The following is a 20092-nucleotide window of genomic DNA, read 5'->3' on the forward strand; positions in this document are numbered from 1 at the left end:
CAGAAAAGTTTGTGAGAGAGGGAAAGAGATGGGAATAGGACCTTCAGTGCAGCCGCACTGAAACAGATGCTGGGGTGAAGTACCCGTACCCTTGACAGGGCTGGAGCCATGCAAAGTAGTTGAAAACTTCTAGTCGTAGGTACACTTGACATTTCTTGTAATTAGGACAATGTAGCTAGACAGAAGAGATCAAAACCAAATAAGCTGTTCAATCTGTTTTTTTTAAACATTGCTAACAAGACACAAGGTGTTCTCTGAGGAATTGAAAGTTCTTCAGCTGATTAGTAGCTTCTGTTATGAAGCTTATGGAACCACCAATGTCGTCACAAATCCCTGCCAATGAACCCTATCTTAAAACAAATTAATACAGGTCTCATCTTCGAAAAATTAAGATTCATGTTAATGACACACTTTTATCCACACGTATTTGTCTAAAGTTTAGAACCAAAATGTTTTATGCATTACCGAGTATCGTATCAAGCTTTAACCCTGAAGATGGAGGCAACATATTTATCCTCGACGATTATAATCAACTAGCAAGACTACTCATAAGAACGCTCTCAATATGTTCACTGTCAGCTCCAGACACCTAAAACCCCTTATATTTAGGGTATACATTTATTTATTTTCCCCATCTGTTGACATAATCACCCAAACTAATAATTAATCTCGTCCTTCATGTGTTTTTTTCAATGATCCTGTTACATAATCCCTTTTTGGTCCCAAATATTCTCCTAGGAAATTTAAAGGAATATTAATAAAAAAAATCACCTATTACTTGTAATCGTTATTAAGTCTTAGAAAATATTTACGTAAGATTATTAACGGGGAGACTAGTCCGAGACACGGTCGGTCACAGCCACACAAAATAATTTCTTTTCCCAAAACCGTGATCTAACTACAAAGAACAAACGTCCTTCAGAAGTTAATTGAGCTCAGCATTTTATGAAAACAAAAGGTTTATTACTGCATTCAAAATACTCTGAATCCCAAACTCAAGTCAGCTGAATCCAATCAACATTCTCAATTCTTATTCCTTCAACACTGATCTTAATATTACATTAAAATTAACTTTAACGTATTCTAAACCGTCTTTTCCTTTCAGTTCCTCCGAAATAAATTTTGTATGTATTTCTTATGTCTCCTATGCGTGATAATGTTCGGTTCATGTCACCCCCCCTGACCTGTGACCTTCCTGTTAACATATGACAAAGAGCAAAGTTCTTAATTTCGCTTTTTATCCACTATTTCGTCTTTCTTAGATCAAAATATCCTGAAAATCTGTTCTTCTCCTCGCTTGACAGACAAAGTTTTACACCCGCGTAACATAACATGAGAATATATTTTAATATTTACGTTCTTCGGTCGGTAACGGGAAGATGAAATATTTTTTGAATAAACATACGACACGGAGCATACAATTCTAGGCGATTCTTTATTTTAATTCACTTCTTAGCAAGACCAAAATCAAGATCTCGCCTCGTCTTTTTCTCAAACACATTTCCAACATTCCTCTCGTCCTCTATTCTATCTTTTAACCAGACTTTACCGTCTATCTGACCAGCCATTCATTCCCTATTATGTAGATATATTATTTTTATCGAGGAATGAGACGGCGATATAAAAAACGTTACTTATGGAAGGGAATGAGTGGGGGGGGGGGGGGGTGGAGATACAGTGGCAAGTACCGGTCACCTCGCAGTTGCTTTGGCTGCATTTCGTTACGATAAATCGATTGTAGATAATCAATAACCATTTATCTTGCGGCGTATAAGCCATTGATCATCGGCAAAAGAGAAGAGGATATAGACCTCAGTCCCTTGCTATATAATATATAAGGGGGTGTTAGTAGTGGACATACAAATTATTAATACGCTGCAACACAATTGGGGATTAATTTCTAGGAGTTCTTTACAGAGTCCCGTATTCTTTTTACTTTGAATTTTCTTAAATATCCATTACACCACGAAGTAATGTGTCAGTCGGCAAGAGAATTTTAAAGCCACGGCGTCAAATACGCACAGACACACAGTTATGTTGTCTTCAGTCATAAAAATATCTCACCCGATTCCGTATTTAATGTAATAATCGCGGAATTGTCCGCCCTCTAAAACAATTACATTTATAGAAAGTGTACAAGTAAGAAGGGCATATGTCAAAGAAAAATAATCCATCACGTGGGCTATTAGAAGATAAAGAAACCATGGTAACGGGATTCAGGTACGTGAATGTTATTAACTGTGTCTCGGAAAACGGTGTTATTCGGTTTCTCTGAAACATTATAAACTGATTTTCGTACTTTTCCTGGTTCTGCTGTTCCAAAATTGGTATTTTATCTTCTTTTTTTTGGGTGGGGGGTTGTATGAGTGCTGTTAATAGTGACCGATTTGATATAATATGGATTTCTGATGACCATGTTTGACTCGTTCATTTCCACTTTATTTTTGCTAATTAGCGAAAAACAGTATGATTCTAAATTATTTAAGTATCCTTATTTTGCTACCTTTTTCAACATCAATGGTCTTTGATATATCGATATATATTCCACAGCGTTTAATACGTATATTTTAAGTTTAGTGTTTAATATTTTGTCTTCTTATAATTGCATTTAATATCGCCAAGAACAAAATAATATGAGTGAAACTTATGACGACCGAATGCAATCTGGACATCTCCAAAAAAAGCACAGACATCAGAGAAATAAAGTATTTAATTCAATAAACAACATCACTGTTATAACAATACTTAAAAGGTGTAATCCGCACGGAGCTGCTACATAGACAGGCGTCCATACTGTAATGAATGCGTAATAAAATTATATTTATACACGGGACGATTAATGTAGAATAAGATACTACCCCACCAAGTGAATGTTTCTATTTAGGCTGTAACATAGTCAGGAGTAAAGTTTTTCACAATGACGAATTAATCGATTCTCATACAATATCAACTACTGGTGTTCACTAACGATCGAACGGTAAAGTATCTGGTCCTGTTCTGTGTCGAAGTACACGACACGCCTGTCAGGATCCGATAACCTAAAGGATATGATATGGGAGACACATTTTGGTGAGAAAAACGACTGAGAAGCGAATGAGAATATGGGAGAATAATATTAAAATGAATTTCACGGAAACTAATTGTGACGACGTAACTTCAGCACCTGTTACAGGAATTTTTACAGTTAGTTCGAAGCACATACAACTGTAAAGAGACTCTGTCATGACCGAAACTCAAATCGTGTACCTCCTGAATGCAATTCAGACATGAGTTACTCATCTTTCTACGGATATAGGAACCTGGATGTAAGTCTGCAGGCAATGACCGTGTTCAATGGGTTATCAAACTGTTACCATCTGCTGAAAATGAGGATGAACGGTCCGATCGAAGGTTTTTGCAACCGAGAGAAGGTTAAATTGAAAGGAAACTGCTAATTTGATGTAAGATTATTATAAAGGTAAATCCGTTAGAGAATTAGATTAGAGGAACATATTGTTATCAGATTTGAACCACTATATCTGAAGAAGAATTTATCCACGTTTTTGTCCTATAGGGAAAGGGAGATTCCTATTTAAAAACGAAAGATAAAATGAGTCTCTCTACAGGTCGTTAGTTTATCAGACTGAAAGCTACCATCTTCATATTTATTGTTAAATATCCTCACAGACTAATCTGGAGTCTTCTGAATATAGATCTAATTCCAGTTGATGAAACTTCACGAATAATTAGAATTAATACAGGGGAAAAAACGTGACAATATATGTTTTCAATAAAATTATCAAACACCTAATTGTTCAGACCAGAAATGGCTGGTGTTTAAACTCGAGAAACATGGAAAGGGTTAACTTATACTCTTTCCTCTAACTAAGAAGTAAGCATGAAGGGGCATGTAGCACGCATACGAAGAACAAGGAATCCATATATTTTTTGTAAAAAAAATATCAATAAAATAAACGACTTAAGATGAGAAAATAATATTAAAATGAATCTTAGTGAATAGACTATGTTGGACTGAGTTGTCTTAGGACATGATCCATTGATGAAATTTTGTGATAATGACGAACCACACCATTAAATTTCCGGGGCATATCGATAACTATCGACTGTCTGCCGAAAGTTCTGTGCAGTGCAGACATAACATAATCATCGCACTGTCGTCGGTCGACGGGTTTTAAACTCGGAGATCCCGGTTCGATCCCAGAGCAATCCGTGTCTGTGTTGATGTGAACAGCGCGGAGGTGGGGCTCCCTTTATTTCTTGGAGTAAGCCATACGCCAGTATTTCTCAACATTATCTTGAACGAGGAATTTGTTCAGCCTTTGACCAAAGAAGCTATGCGCACCCAATCTCAGCTACCACGTCCGAATAATGGTACATGAACTACGAAAGAAAAATACTTACAAAAATAAACAGACAGATCAGAAAAGGTTAACACTTTTATTCGTCATCAGCAACGGTTAAACCTAGTGGTTTGTTCCGATCTCATGTAATCGTATACACAAATAGAACTGGTACGTCCAGCTTTTCCTCGGTCATAATTTTTCTTATGGTTTTTAAATATCACTGACAATAAAACACGTCAGATTTTATTTAATTTTCACCTACATAAATAAAGTAAGACGTAATTTCTTATATATTTAGTAAGAAGCAACGAATAATTATTATTTTAAATACTTTTTACCTCCTTAATGTGAAGAGTGTTTTTTTATATTATACTCTTCCGAAATCCGCTTAATCTTAAGAGCGTGGAATAACTGAACAGTAGGCAACCTGTACATCGCGGCAAAGGGCACTTATCCGAAGTCTCTGACTAATAAATAGAATGACGAGACCGCATTGCAACAAGTTCCGTTGAACAAATAGTTCCGATTCTCGCCTTGGTTGGGTTACACCAAACTAATTAAACTCTGACTTGAAACTATACTTTGGTTAGAAAATCAGCAGATATGATCCTTGTGCTTTTAACCAAATAATTTCACTATTACTCGTCAAAATAAGTCACTTATTGTGATGGTTAACGCACTCTTTGTTAAAGGGACATTAATTTTCCACCTCAGTTTTCTAAAATTTGATAAACAAGCACGGAATTGCAGATTCCAAAGATTTTTTATTTCTCATAAGGACGTAATAACTCAATGTCCAACTTAAATGCGACCTATAATATAATTATGGATAACATACATGTGTGTGCCCTTTATATTATGGCAAAGAAAATATAAAATAATACGGTACTGAAAATTCTGATAAATTAAATGCTGGTCGGCGGTAGAGGAGACAAGAAAAGCATATAGAAAATTTATCAGGATACTCTATTCGAAAAATCATTTGAAAGACCAAGAAACAAATGGAAGGATAACATTAAGATTGGTCACATTGAGGATGGCAGGTGAATGGGATTAGCTCAGAAATGCATTCAATGGTTCCGCTTTGGTGTTCGCGACTACGAGATGAAATAAGTTCTTTCGTGACAGACACATCTGTTATGAACTACGTAGCCTTGAACTTGCAACAGTCAGCAAGCCACCGAACTTCTATTGAGCATAACAAATTCTTCTGATGACTTGATGCTTAATTTATAAAAAAAAATGATGGAACAGGAAATACGTATTATTTCGAAAAGGAGGAACGTGGTTGAAAAAAGGGTTTCTTAACCATAAATTACCCATACAAAACGCGTTTAACAAAACTGTATGCTATTTAACAGGCTCCTTGAGAGACACCTGGATCCGGTTTGAATTACTAGAAACATTTCTTTTCGGCGTTTCGTTTCGCCCTCCTCCTTCCTCTGCCCCGTCATTCTATTGTTATTACACAAGACCAAAAACCATACACAATTCCTATTTATTTTATAATTTAATCTATCTCTTTTCTTTTCTGATCACTGATGTGATTTATATCTTATTATTACCAGTAGCATTATTTATTATCATTCGTCTCGTTCTTAACTTCTCTCCCGTCATGGAACACTGCACACATGTTCTATTCCTTTGTGCTCAGCACACACACACACAGGAATATCAACCGAACAGTAGTTAGGTGATTTGGCAGTAGTTATACCGGGTGTTTCATAAACGTAATTACAATTATAAATAATAAGCCAACCAGTGCCCTTATTGCCTTACTCCATTTGCACATAAATAAATAAATAAATCTGATAAAAATGTACGCTAAAATAATATATAGAAATTGTATTTAAGTTATTATTGATTTGAATCTTTATATAATTATATACACCTGAAGATAGTTCTTTTAGGAACTGAAACATGTCGTGAAACATGAAAAATGATGGTCTAATGTAAATCGAATATTTCGATAAAGAACATCGTTTAATATTTTAAATATCTTAAATGTTAACTATTGTAATATTTTAATATTTAATAAGAATTATTGTGATTAGACGGACAAGATTTAATTTATATTTATTATATCAAAATATGACGCAACTTTACCATCTCACAACCAAGATATATCAGAATAACTGAATATGTTAAAATAAGTTTTTTTCATTCAGCAACTGAAAATTATTCAAGCGCTCAACAAATTCCTTGCTGATGTGAAACACGAAGGATATTCATAGAGGTCATAACAAAAGTCATACGTTGAGGCATCTTCATCTAGTTCACGTACTTTTAAAGTATTTCACTAAGAACTGCTTTAATATCGTCGTCTGATCTACACGTTCCAGAAAGTGATTTATTTTCATACAAATATTTTACGCGCATTTATTGGTTCCACCGAAGTACTAAGAGTTCCAGTCGACGGATCAATCTCGATCTGATTAACCTATCGATATCAGTTCTACGAGAAGAGTGCAGACTTTGAATGTCTTCGTCGCTGTTGGTCTTATGGGCAGTGACGCCCTGTGGACTTGCAGGTAGGCACCCAACTACACAGGTCCTCGCTGTGTCAACCCAGAATTTTCCACAATTCCTCGCTGCTGTGACCCTCCCAAGCCCAAACATTTCCATCAACACTCTGCAAAACACAATATGTACTACTCGTCATTAAATTACCCTTGTATCTAGAAACTTTACAGACCGCAATGACCAAGCTCACAGTTCTTTTACAACCCAAACCCAAACCGAGCCCTCGTTTTGCCATTGTTCATAAGTTCACTGGGCCAAGCCGCTTCAAGTTTCTTTCCAATCTATTAAAATGAGACACATGGGTAAAACTACCATAAACTTGTTCTACCTGCAAACATTTATTTGCCGGAGGATGGCAGGACGTAAACAGCAAAGATTCTAAGTTCTTAAAGACACGACACTTCAATATACCCTGACGTGAGATACTTGTATCCGTCTCGTGCTCTGGAATTTTTTTTAAATATTATACATGCGCTCTGTTCCTGGAGTCGGGCATTTGAATTTAAACTCTTTATTATTTGGTAACAGTAGTCGAAACATCAACACTGTTATGTCATTTCAGTTCTCTGGACTACGAGTATTTGTCTCACTTACGATATTTAAAAACGTGCAAAAGAAATATTTTACATGAAATCTGATAATTGGTTACCTGTAAATAGTATATGATGAGCGCCGTTGGACAGCAAAATAATCAATAAGTAAATAATAATTAACCCCAATTAAATTAAGCACTTAACAAAACAATCCATGGAGATTATCTACAATTTAAATTGTATATTTTTAAGTTGACTAAAAATATTATTTCACAGTCAGCTGATCATTGGAGAAATTAGACGAATCGGCGAATGAAATGTCTAAATTCTTTAAGTATTCCACAAGGCAGCTGTTCGCATTGGAAAACAATTTCCTGAAACTGCTAACAATTATATACGACGTCATTAATACGCAAGGTCAATTAACCGTATACGAAATCGATAAAGCCAGACGGTGGGGGCCAGAAAGAAATACGAAGCAACTGTAAACCAAGCTGTTTTATGGTCCTAAAGCGACTACTAAGATTATGCAGCGTGGGAGACGACTGAATGATGAATTCGCAAGCAATCTGGAAGGAAACGGTCGCGGTCTACTGCAATAGACACGCCTGTATTTTTCATAGATGATGACAGGGAAAAATCATTAGCTAACTCTGGCAAGAGAAGTTTCAGTCTCAACACCAAAGACACTATCCTGAGCCAGTTTCATCCACTCCAACCCTTCATCCCATCTCTTATCATCCAATCAGGATCTGATGAGACACTTCAACGCCAACCACGGAATCTCGTTGACAGTAAATCTTGAAGGTATGTAAAGGACCTTCCCGGATGCACACTTCACTACTGGCCAGCAGCCCCCTAGATTCCCCTAAATTGAGTGTCATAGTCTTATCCTAGTACATTGGATGCAATCACACAATATAAAATAATAATGTGCAGATTATCAGAAATTCGACTTCTTTTTCAGTACTGAAGCTCTTTGGAAACGGACCGCAGAGGGAACCTTTCCCTCTGTCCCCCCCCCCCCCCTGGAAACCTTCCTGCGTGACGTCACACGACACGGTACCGCCATTACACGGTTACGTCTGACTCCAATCCTCTTAATTGTAATCAGTGTCCCCAAAGTCCTATTATTTTATACACAAGCCGCTAGCTACAGCATTGAGTTTCGATTGTAATGCTACACTCGGATTCTGGCTTTAGCGGAAAATACCTACGAAATTAAGATTACAGAAAGAGGCTCTCGGTGGCAGAGTTGGGAATATCCTCTGACTCTAATGGATTTTTTACATTTTTTCACCCCTTTCATCTGTTTATCCGAACAAAGCGACCAAAATCCACGTGTTCGCTTCGTACGAGTCTCAAAAAAATAAGCTAATTTTACCCGTTCACGAGAAATCTCAATTACAAACTCCAACTCTTTAAGCACAGATTCAATGTCTTCGGTAATCTCTCGACAGTTAATATCAACTTTTGGCGACTTGAACACATCAAAAACTAGTCAAAGGTTAATACGGCGAGACTCGACAGTGACAGTGGATGGTTTTAATCATCGGAATAACGTGGTTAAACACCCAGTAGTAATTCCAGAGATAGGAGTAAGGAATCTTAGCTGTTCCAGCAGTTTCGTCTCCCACACACAAGTTACTGACTGTAAGAGACTGGCTATCCTGACCGAGGAATCTCGCGATTTTCCTCAGTCTGTCCAGGTAAATGCTGGGATAGTATCTTACCCAAACTTACGCCACGATCCCTTCCTTCCATATTCCTTCCTTATTAATCACCTTACGATTCTACGTTAACAGCCCGAGTTACTGACTACGTAGTGAAATAAACCACATCAATTTCATCTGGAAGTAAGAATTTGGAAAATGTTACTAAACGTCTGTATTTCATTCATACTGGCCTGCCATTTGACGGTATATGGAATACGCAGTTGATAGATAAAAGTCTCAAATAAAAACTTTAATTCTATGGAACAGGTCGTTCTTGAGAAGCTTACTGTCGTTCATCTAGTCAAGAAATTCTGCGCCTTCTACAGAACCAATACGATTAAGAGACCTTTGGTTAAAGACCGATTATTCACCTGCCATTTTATAAATTACTGTTTCATTTCGCAAGGAAAATACAACTCACTTATAATAACAAAATATCCTGGAGATTTAGTTTTAATGTCAGTCGACAGAGCGTTTAACAGTTTTGGCATGGAGACATGTTCGATAAAATGAATTTATTCCTGTATAATTAGTTAGAGATGAAATAACTGAGCGTTGTTACAGTAACGTGATTGGAAAGCGATTCTGTTAAAATTACGCACGTAATTGCATACACTGGTCGTATCACGTCTCGCAAACTGTTCAGAAATATTTAGTCTCCAATTTACGTCGTACAATTATTGGTTTGTCATGCACATGGAAGGTTGATTCCAGTTGCCGAATTGAGAGAGAGAAGGGGGGGATAAAGAGAGAAGGGGTAACAAAGAGAATTCTTTTTTAACGTAAGCTTGTACATTAGTATGACTGAAATTGTAATAGAGGCTTTACGGCCCCAGGAGAACGATAAGGCATGGCAAGCTATTACAGTGTGATAAGAATTGAATAAATCTAATGGCGCCTCTGTTATATAAAATACTGGAATATTGTCATATTGTGTTTGGTAAACTCATAGTTTATAATAGGTGGGTCGTATGAAAGGAGTATGCACAGTGAACTGTAGCGGGGAAGAGGGGGGTATCTGCTGTAAAATATAACAGAGAGAGAGAGAGAGAGAGAGAGACGCTCTGCAGTGTTTGATCTGTTGGGAATTTTTATGGCACAGAAATGGGTAATATATTTCTCAAGTGATTTAGACTACAAAGTGTATACAGTGCCCTCACCCACAAAGTAAACATAAAAAAGGCTCTTTTATCAGTTATCACTGGTGATTTCTTCGTAATAATTCTTATAAAGCTACTTCCTTGTGTACTAATCACGCTGAGATTTCTTTGTTAAGGTTCCTGGAAATTTACTGTCCCCGATAATAAAGGCCTAAGTCTAAATATATAAAACATGGCGACGTATAACGAACAACAGAGCAACCGAAATGTTTTAATGAAGAGATGGCAGAGCTCATATAAGACCAGACACTGATAAAATTAGAAGAGAAGGGTTATTTTTTAAACAGCGACGCTTAGAATGTCCACAAAGTCTGAGATGAGTGAGACATGTAACACGCATGGACAGATAAGAAACTGGCATAACGCGCTGGTTTCGAAATGCCAAGGCAAAGGACCACTTGGAAGATCTATTCTTAAATTGTGGGTGATAGTCTGTTAAAAATGATGTGAAATAAACAGGGTGCAGGCTGGATTAATCTGGCTAAGATGATGACCCTTGGGGGGTTTAATAAAATATGGGGAATTTCTTGACACCAGAGACATCTAAATTTATGTTCTGTTATTATCGTTATGAGCGATGGAAAAATGTAGTTTTACGCTTGTAGAACAAGAATTTTTAATCAACTTGTAAGATAAAATATGTATACATTTGGAGGTTATGTACGGCGGACAACATCCCTACACAAGTTCTTTGTCTCAACAGCGAATTCTGTTTAAAATATGAATAATATGTTATCTCCTGAAATTTGATTATATGCAATATGCAAGCATAAGAACAAATGTTAGGTTAGTAACAATACAGAAATTGGGGGGCGGATGTACTGACGGCCGGAAACGAGATAAATCCTACGGGACAATTACCTATACTTTTCTTTAAGATACTGAGGGAAGAGATGGCTGTTTAGCTCCTAACAGCCTCAGAAACCAAAAATCTACTTACAATTTTCTGTCATTACTGCAGAATTTCTGTCCATCCAACCATCTACGTAGCCAAAGACCGGTTGTGGACATACGTCGAGATGCAAGCCAAGTGCTGCCTCTGGTGGGGGGACTGGGGAGTTGATATTAGTCACAACTCACTTGACAGGGAAATGACGAATACTGGACACCTCAACTGCCTAATCCCACACCGCACGGAGGTTATAGTCAAAAATGGAATTTAAATGTGTGCAACTTGTCTATAAGAAACACTGCATAACGTAGTACTTCATAAATAATAGTTTACACTGAAGCAAATGTTTTTTTATGTCTAGTTAACTAGACTAGACTAGTTAATTACCACTACACAATTATAAATATTTAACAACGTTGCATGTATCGATACTTATAGTGTCACCACAAGGTCGTCGTTGCATTGTTTCGATTTTAATATGAAACCAAAATCAAATCATCAATTTTGTACAAACACTTCTTCGTATAAAAAATTTACACTTGTCAAAATATATATTTCGTTAAGAGATACTAAAACTTTTATTTAAAACATCTTCGATACGGTAAGTATTTAAATGTATGAAAGGGAAAAACAATTTCTTCCTTCAAGAAGTGTGAATTGTGTTCAAACAGCTGATTACATCTGTATAAATCGTTGAGGCAAACGAGTTCAAACTATTTAAGAGATATCTCCTTTCAAGGTTAAACAATTTCTATGAAATGTACACGTAGCGAAGAAATTCCGTTGAGTTTGTCAGAATTTGAACTTTAACCTTTATGAATGATTGGGGATTCCCCACATAGTAACCTTCAAACGCAGAAACGCGAGTGCCTATCCACGATGTCCAATGTTAATCGAATTTGTATCGAGTAGAGAAATTTTAGTAGAATTCCCCCCCAACATAATATTTCATAAGATGATATAGTTGCGTCATATTGTGAAATTTAATTAATTATTCGGTTTTTGTCCGTCTAATCACAAGTCATATTTAAAATTTACAATTAAGATAATTAAAATATCATTTGATGTTCCTCATCGAACAATCGATTTACAATTGGAACATCCAATCGATTGTTCGATGAGGAACATAAAATTATATTTTAATTATCTTAATTGTAAATTTTAAATATGAACTGTGATTAGACGGACAAAAACCGAATAATAATATTTCATGAAAATTCGTACAGAAGTTCTCGAATTGTTACGCGTGGGTAGAAGGACAGACATCGCGAAGGAGTTCAAATTATTTTGCAAGTTTTAGTTACGAATACGAGCAAAGACAATCCTAATATTCCGATATTAGATTTGCAATATCAAGACAGAATAAGAACTTAATACGGCAGATGAGACATTTGAAGAATACGTGTACTCCAAATTGAAAAATAGTTCTCCGTTCTCGTTTCGGCCAAAGATTGAACAACGCGAGTATTGCATTATTATTATTACTGATCTACTGTCCTTGTTACTTAAGCACTGTCGGACTTCCTCCTACTGACTGTCTGTCTGCTCAGCTTGAGTGACCACCGATGCAGTGCGTGGTTGTCGATTGGGTCCAATCATCTCGGTTATTTCGTTATTTAATCTATTCACCGGTTCGTCACCCTCCAATAATTCGTATAACGAACACCCTAAAAATCTTCCATGTTTCATTTTCAGTCTGCTTATCCAACTTTATCCTCAAATAAACATGACAATTCAGAAATAACAATACCGATGCTCATGACGAGAAGAATAATGAATAAAAATAGAGAAACATGTAACTGGAATACTGAGATACTGTCAGAATTACAAGCCACACAAAGCCTCTGGTAAATTGGCAAATTCTCTGTCATTACTTTAGCGGATTATAATATATATTCAGGTAGAATTAAAGATAGGGAAACCGTGGTCTTGAACGTTCTTCACGAGGCAAGGAACCTTACAAATATATCCTTCCTCATCCAAGAATTACGCTTTCAAAACCTGTACCGTTTTGAGGAAAAAATTATTTTTTTTTTGAATGGAAACTCGCAGATTCTTTTTGGTCTAACAGTTTCTCTCTTTCCTATTGGTTCAATTTGTAGGCTACATTTTCGACTCCTTTCATCGTCCATTCCTGTGATGTGTGAATGCTTGTCATTTTTTCTGTCAAACTATGTATTTAGGTGCAATTTTTTAACATCTGTATTTTATATCTGGTTCTCAGGCGCGCTCATTCGTATGTGTGTGTGTGTGCATGCCTAGTGATAATGATTTCAAAATCATCAACTCTACTTATTTTATGCACATGAAATAAAAACGTATTCAAGTATTATCGGTATCGTCTTGTTAGTATGAATGTCACTATCTACGTAGTTAACAAAGGAGACTTGATCCATTATAATATAGTTCATTAGTATTTTTGTTCTAGTATATTCTCCTTGGGATTTCATATATTTCATCTTATATTTAAATTATAAGTAATTATTACCTTACAGTTCACTAATATCCATCTGTAATTCGCTAATTCATTCTGTGCTTTTGTAAAATTACTTTGTCTTCCCCATTAGTGGGCAATTTTCTTTCTGAAAACTTATGGCCACTCTGCCCAGCCCTGCCGTCAATATCGATACATCGAAGAATACAAGAAACATAGAGTGATCATTTACTGATCTCTCCTCTTTTGTCCGTACGTATTTCAGGGTCTTCATAAGGGTGTCTGGAAATACCTTTTAGTCACAGTATCCCGAATTTCACTCGTCTTACTGCCAGAGGATTTCTCATAATCCAAAAATACAATATGTGTTGGCAACTTACATTCTCTTCTTTATCGACAAAAAAAATATTCGTAGATGGCTGTCTTCTGACTTATTGCGCCGTGTCGTCTGGTAGAAGTTTACCAACGTCTCAGAGGTCCTTGCTGCCTCCATCATCAGGACGAAGAGTAACCAGAGTACACGCAGAAGACAGTCATCTTCGTACTCAACGCCGTGAAAACTTCAGATCCTACTTTGAAAAAAAATATTCTTCAAAATAAACTCAAAGTGCTGACATTCCATCAATAAGGCTGTGGAGTAAAGCTCCACGGATTCTAAACCTCGCTCTTGATAGCGACGGGTAGCTGGCTTCAAGCTTCGGCCGTTTTGTCCCTGCTAATTCGATTACAGGCTCAGGGAATCAAAATTCGGCCCACCAAACAGACAGCTCCTGTCCTATATCCTAGGCTGAGGTTCTGGTAATCCTTATTAAAACAAGTCCTACCACTCCTTACTAGGTATATACTCGTAAGGCCTCTGTTTGCACAGAACAAGGCAGGAGAACGCTTGCAAAATGCCATGTCCAGAGCGGAATTTGAACCCGCGACCCCCTGGTGTTTAATCAGCGTGACTACAGACTATAATATTGTACTGTAGAGTAATGCTCAGTTCAATATCAACTCGCAAATATGTTTGGGAAAACGATCCAACTACGGCCTACAAGATGTCCACGTGACGTGGTTTACTTGTGAAGTGCTTAATTACGATCTGATTAATGCAAACTCTCTGGCCTACTCAGAATGTTGTCAACTATAATAAACGCTGATCTTGGAGTTACTATGAGGCTAAATTGCTACTTGGAGACGGTAATTCTCACAAAAAAAATGTAGTGACGTTACTCGTCTTAGTTTCTAAACTATACCAAAACAACGTGTTATAGCTAAGAACTGCTAACATTATAGAATGAGCGTCTTTAATACAAGCAGTCACTGTCCACAGAATTTAGGAACATCGCGGTATCAGAATAGATCAATTTCTGATTAAAAACATAATATTAATAATTAATAATTCAGAAAACGAAAACCTCTGTACAAGAAAAATTACAGACAACGACAGATTCTCATGAAGTGGTTTTAACAGCGCAAATTTCTATGGTCATACTAGTGCCGAGGTTAAAGATCTAACTAACTAACTAGATGGCTTACCGAACCCGAAGGTTCATCACCGAATTAACCAAAGCCCTCCACCGGTCCCTGTCCTGGGCCAACAATATCCAGTTTCCTTCAACTCCTATCTCCCATAGATCCCGCCTGAGATTATCCTCCCATCTACGTCTAGGTCTCCCCAGAGGTCTCTTCCCCTCAGGCTTCCCAAATAGTGGACCCAACCAACCAGATGGCTTACGGAACCCGAAGGTTCATCACCGAATTAACCAAAGCCCTCCACCGGACCCTGTCCTGGGCCAACAAAATCCAGTCTCCTTCAACTCCTATCTCCCGTAAATCCCGCCTGAGATTATCCTCCCATCTACGTCTAGGTCTCCCCAGAGGTCTCTTCCCCTCAGGCTTCCCAAATAGTGGACCCAACCAACTAGATGGCTTACCGAACCCGAAGGTTCATCACCGAATTAACCAAAGCCCTCCACCGGACCCTGTCCTGGGCCAACAAAATCCAGTTTCCTTCAACTCCTATCTCCCATAGATCCCGCCTGAGATTATCCTCCCATCTACGTCTAGGTCTCCCCAGCGGTCTCTTTCCTTCAGGTGGTTAAGGATCAGTAGAAGCAAAAACTATCTCCTCCCCCAAGCGCCTACATGGCGTGTAGCGTTACCATGCTTTAAACTTTTGTTACAGTGTAAAGACAAAATAATACGAAACTCATACAAAATTTCAATCCAAGAACATCGGAAAGTGCAATCTTTAGAGTAAACTGACGTCCAAAAAGTGTTCTTCACGCAACATCACGCAGATCCGAGTTCACTGCGACGCAGTTGTGAGTTCCGATAATTATCTTCGTCACTGTTGCATTAATGTGATATTGGTTTTCAGATTCAAAGCACACCACAGTAAAATCACAAACTTCTATTACATTAGGCAAGTTTAAAAACTGTGTGGGCGTGAACAAAACATATTTTTAGCCCTAACGTAAAAAAATGCAGTTTGACTTTCAAAACGAACATTGCTCATGTAGAATCAGACTTTATTCTTATGTTCAAAATTTTTAACGTTCGCGTGGGAAAAAATGGCAGCCGAACTCTGACATCAAATGTTTCCTGTCCCACGCTAATTCTCTTTGAAACTAAGCATTATTTTTTATTGTCTCTATGAGTAATCGACATTCATAAACGATCATCATTAACTGTAAAAAGTGAAATCATATTTTACCTAAATATCTCCCGTGTTTGCGTAATTATAGCCAAATTTCCGTGTTTATTTTTTTTTATATACTGAACCCCTTACGACCTTAAACAAGGAAAGAAGATGACGTTCCAGGAATTAAAGCGAGAAGCCGAGAATAGGGACAACTGGAGAGCTTTTTTTGGGCAGAGCAATGGACCTGTCGTAAGACAGAACACTTAATAATAACTGAATCCCTTAGCACAACAAATCAAATACCAATCACTTCAGTTAAGAATCGCAAGAGAACTGATAAAGTTTACTTCATTGCCGGTAGATGTCACCTCTTTCAACGCCCACGTACATTTCACGGTATTTTACTTTTGAAACAGACGTCATCCCTTTCATTTTGTAATCTCTTTGTAGCATATTTGGTAAAGTCTGGTTTTGTTCTTACGTACACAAGTGATAGGGCTCTACCGCTGTATTTGTAAGAGACTTTAAAACTTAAGTATTTCACTCTATCCCTTTCCGTCTTCGTCTGTTAACCAACATCCATTTCTTCTTCTCCTTCTTCCAGATGGTAGACTTGTGAGGGGGGGGAGAGAACGTTGGGAAGACTTGGCGAAGAGAAACTTCTTGCTAATTGCAGTAATTAAGATGGCTGACTTGTGCGAGTCAATAGATGGATGGCTGGATCCAATTGCTGAACTAAGCAACACGAAGGAAAAATGACAGATGCAAACAACTGAAACGTATTAGACCAGTTTTTTTTAAGTCTTATTTGAAACAGATGATGAAGAAATAGGAACGGTACCTAAAAACGACAGATGTTTAGGATTTATGATTTAAGCCAAATACATATAAAATGTTCACAGAGCAAATACCTTATAAGTAAATTTCAAGGCCTCTTTGATACGGTCATAGCTGGGAGTTGACTGTCTATATCTTTGCCTGTTTAAAGGTTTATTTTAAAAAGATGACACTCTCGTGTTTCTTACGATGTATATTAATTACCAAATAATTTTAAACCATACGTGATAATGGCTTTGTTTTACATATTGAAGAAAATAATGTCTCGTCTGTTCTCTCTTCAACGTTTCGTAAGAAAAGTTCTATGATTCACTCCAATAAACACATTTTTAATGTCTCAGTTATATAGAACAGTGGTATTCAATCTGGGGTACGCGTACTCCCGGGGGTACGCGAAGACATCTTAGGGGGTACGTTAAATTTTAAAAAAAAAAAATTTTATGATAAACACTGAATAATCAGTAATGTAATTTATTTAATTTATTTTAAATGTAGATTATATACTGCGTATAATTTGAATTATACACCAACAACTTTGAGGGTACAAAGTTGAAGAGAAATTATATCTGGGGGTACGCGAAGACATCTTAAGGGGCACGTTAAATTTAAAAAAAAAATATATTATTTTATGATAAACACTGAATAATCAGTAATGTAATTTATTTAATTTATTTTATATGTAGATTATATACTATGTATATAACTTGAATTATACAAAAACAACTTTGGGGGGTACAAAGTTGAAGAGAAATTATATCTGGGGGTACGCGAACAAAAAAAGGTTGAATACCACTGGCCTAGACTACATAGAAAATAATGAGCTGTATCATTATTTGAGTCCTGAATTAAAGAAACTATGTAACTATAATTTAACTTGCCGATGTATTTACTACACTCGAAAATATTAAAAAAAATTCTGTCTTTAATATCGTGAAACGAAACAATGCAAAAGGATCTTAAGAGAGTTAGTACATTCTTTAACTTTTAACGTGGTGGTTAACTGTTCATATTTTAAAGAAAAAACTAAAAAGAATGTTACAAAGCGATAAAGGAACTAATCTATCTTCATGCTTCGGGGAATACGTTTTATAATGTTCACTGTGTGTGAGTGTGTTTTGCCTCTGCGCACAGCATTTATCCAAGGGAGAAACAGTCGAATAACTTAGCTTCTAAGCTTAATATTACAAGTGTAACTTAGAGTAACGCAGGCGAGTTGGAAAGATAATATTAAAACAGACCGAAAAGAAGTACGATGGGAGGGACTGGACTAATCTAGTTTGGATATAGCGTTGAATCCGAAATAATACGATTAGTAACGCTTGAAATTAGAGAGAATGTGAGAAGAAACTGTCGTGGCCTATTCTAAGACAGGCACAAAATCACGACATTTGAAAATAAACACAAAAAACTGAAACCATGACAAATTGGCAAGAAAATTAGGAAAAAAATTAAGACACTTTGCCATTTCTGTGATAAGACACACTGAAATTCCTTCCCCATTCGTTTAAATTCAGAACAAGAATGGAAATTATCATCCGTGCTACGGACTACGTTATACATATTAGAAGTACTAAAAACTACCGAGTGGTGCAAGCACTTACAAAGTTTACCATTCTGCAATCTAGCGACATTACTGACAACTTTTAGACCTCGGAGAGCGAAAGCGGACATGCACATCAAATTGAATTTTGTATTATGTAGAGTTATCTTAATCCTGTATATTGTCTTTCCGTCGTGTATTTACACAAGGGCTGGTTCGACGTCTGCGTTTTGGTTCAGTACAAGTTAAAATCAACTCTGCTGTGATTTCACGGGGTAAATATGTGAAATCAGCACGAATATGACCACACACATCCATGCAAAGCCAAGGTTAGAAACTGGTGGAGCTATAAGTCCACTTTCCTACGCCTTCGTGGCGTTGTGTTTAATTAAACACAGGGATAACTTTTCCTTTACTTGTGCTGATATAAGATTAATTTTACTTAATTACTGTCAGTCGCGTGACGTTCATTCGGAAGATCAACACATCAAACCCTGGGCTCGGTTATCCTACCTGACGCCTCTGATAGTTCTCTCCCCAGCAACGAGCCCGTAAAGACCTCTCCCTTGACGGTGCCATGGTCTCCTTCTCGTAATCTCGTCTCTCCATGGCACCCAGTGAACTACACGAAACGCGATCCACTGCCAACTTCACGCATGCGCACTACAGACATCGTGTACTACGGATATTCAATCAAGTTCAATCACTGAGGACATTTCCGTCAATCATATAGAGATTGGATAATAGGCGAGACTGCTAGATCACAAGAAATGCTTGCCTATTGTGTACTACGCCCCAGTCAATACTCTTTAAATCAACTCTCGTCTTCATTTCCTGTTGAAATTACAGAACGAACTCGCTGATAGCTTGGTAAAAGTAAACTGACTGGCTACGGGTTTTTACGACCGAGGTTTGGATTCCAACAGAGACGTCACAATCACAACGGGTCGCAGAACTTTCTACGTGTAAAATGGCGCCACAGAACGTGAATCTAACCTCTTACTATCTGGTGCCGAGGTTAACACTTCTCACGCTGTGTACGAGGAAGCTTCTTAAAAAGCTCTGTTTCATCTGGTTTCATTGCGGTCAATGAGATAAACGAAAATAAACACACCACGCCATCTACTGACAGTTAAAGTAGATTTTAAACAGTAGGAATTAAAGGATAATACCACGAAAACATTAAATATTAGAAAAAGCTTCATTAAGCTTGGAAATAAAGCCATTCTGGCGTAGTGCGATGCTTAGAAACAGGGTAACTTCACCTGAGCGCAGAGATATAATTATTTTGTTAGCACAATGAAATTCACAGGAACCGAATTTCGGTGGCTAAACTGATTGGAGAAACATAAAGTCCTAAGAAAAGAATTTAAACCTATGTAAGGCCAATATCAAGTTGACAGCAATCCTACTTCGTATTCAGGAGGTCATGGGGTTCGAATCTGAAGCCACAGACCAATTATCCTGAATGTCGTTGCTTGTG

The 20092-nt window shown here is 37.1% G+C and overlaps 1 protein-coding gene across 10 annotated transcripts in view; it reads right to left on the reverse strand.

The window, feature by feature from the left end:
- Positions 1-20092, reverse strand: part of ct (homeobox protein, cut) — a 298644-nt gene that overhangs the window by 65390 nt on the left and 213162 nt on the right. The window contains exon 1 of one of the 10 annotated variants that reach the window (XM_022061104.2): positions 11215-11232. The exons of the other annotated variants lie outside the window; for them this stretch is intronic. The gene's annotated coding sequence lies outside the window, so the exon portion shown is untranslated. Of the gene's footprint in view, positions 1-11214; positions 11233-20092 lie in introns of those variants that run through there. 10 annotated transcript variants of the gene reach the window in all.

This window comes from Zootermopsis nevadensis, unplaced genomic scaffold (assembly GCF_977971745.1).
Source record: "Zootermopsis nevadensis isolate Lab colony 2312 unplaced genomic scaffold, Znev_1.0 Znev_ptg000002l, whole genome shotgun sequence".
Taxonomy (NCBI): Eukaryota; Metazoa; Arthropoda; class Insecta; order Blattodea; family Termopsidae; genus Zootermopsis; species Zootermopsis nevadensis.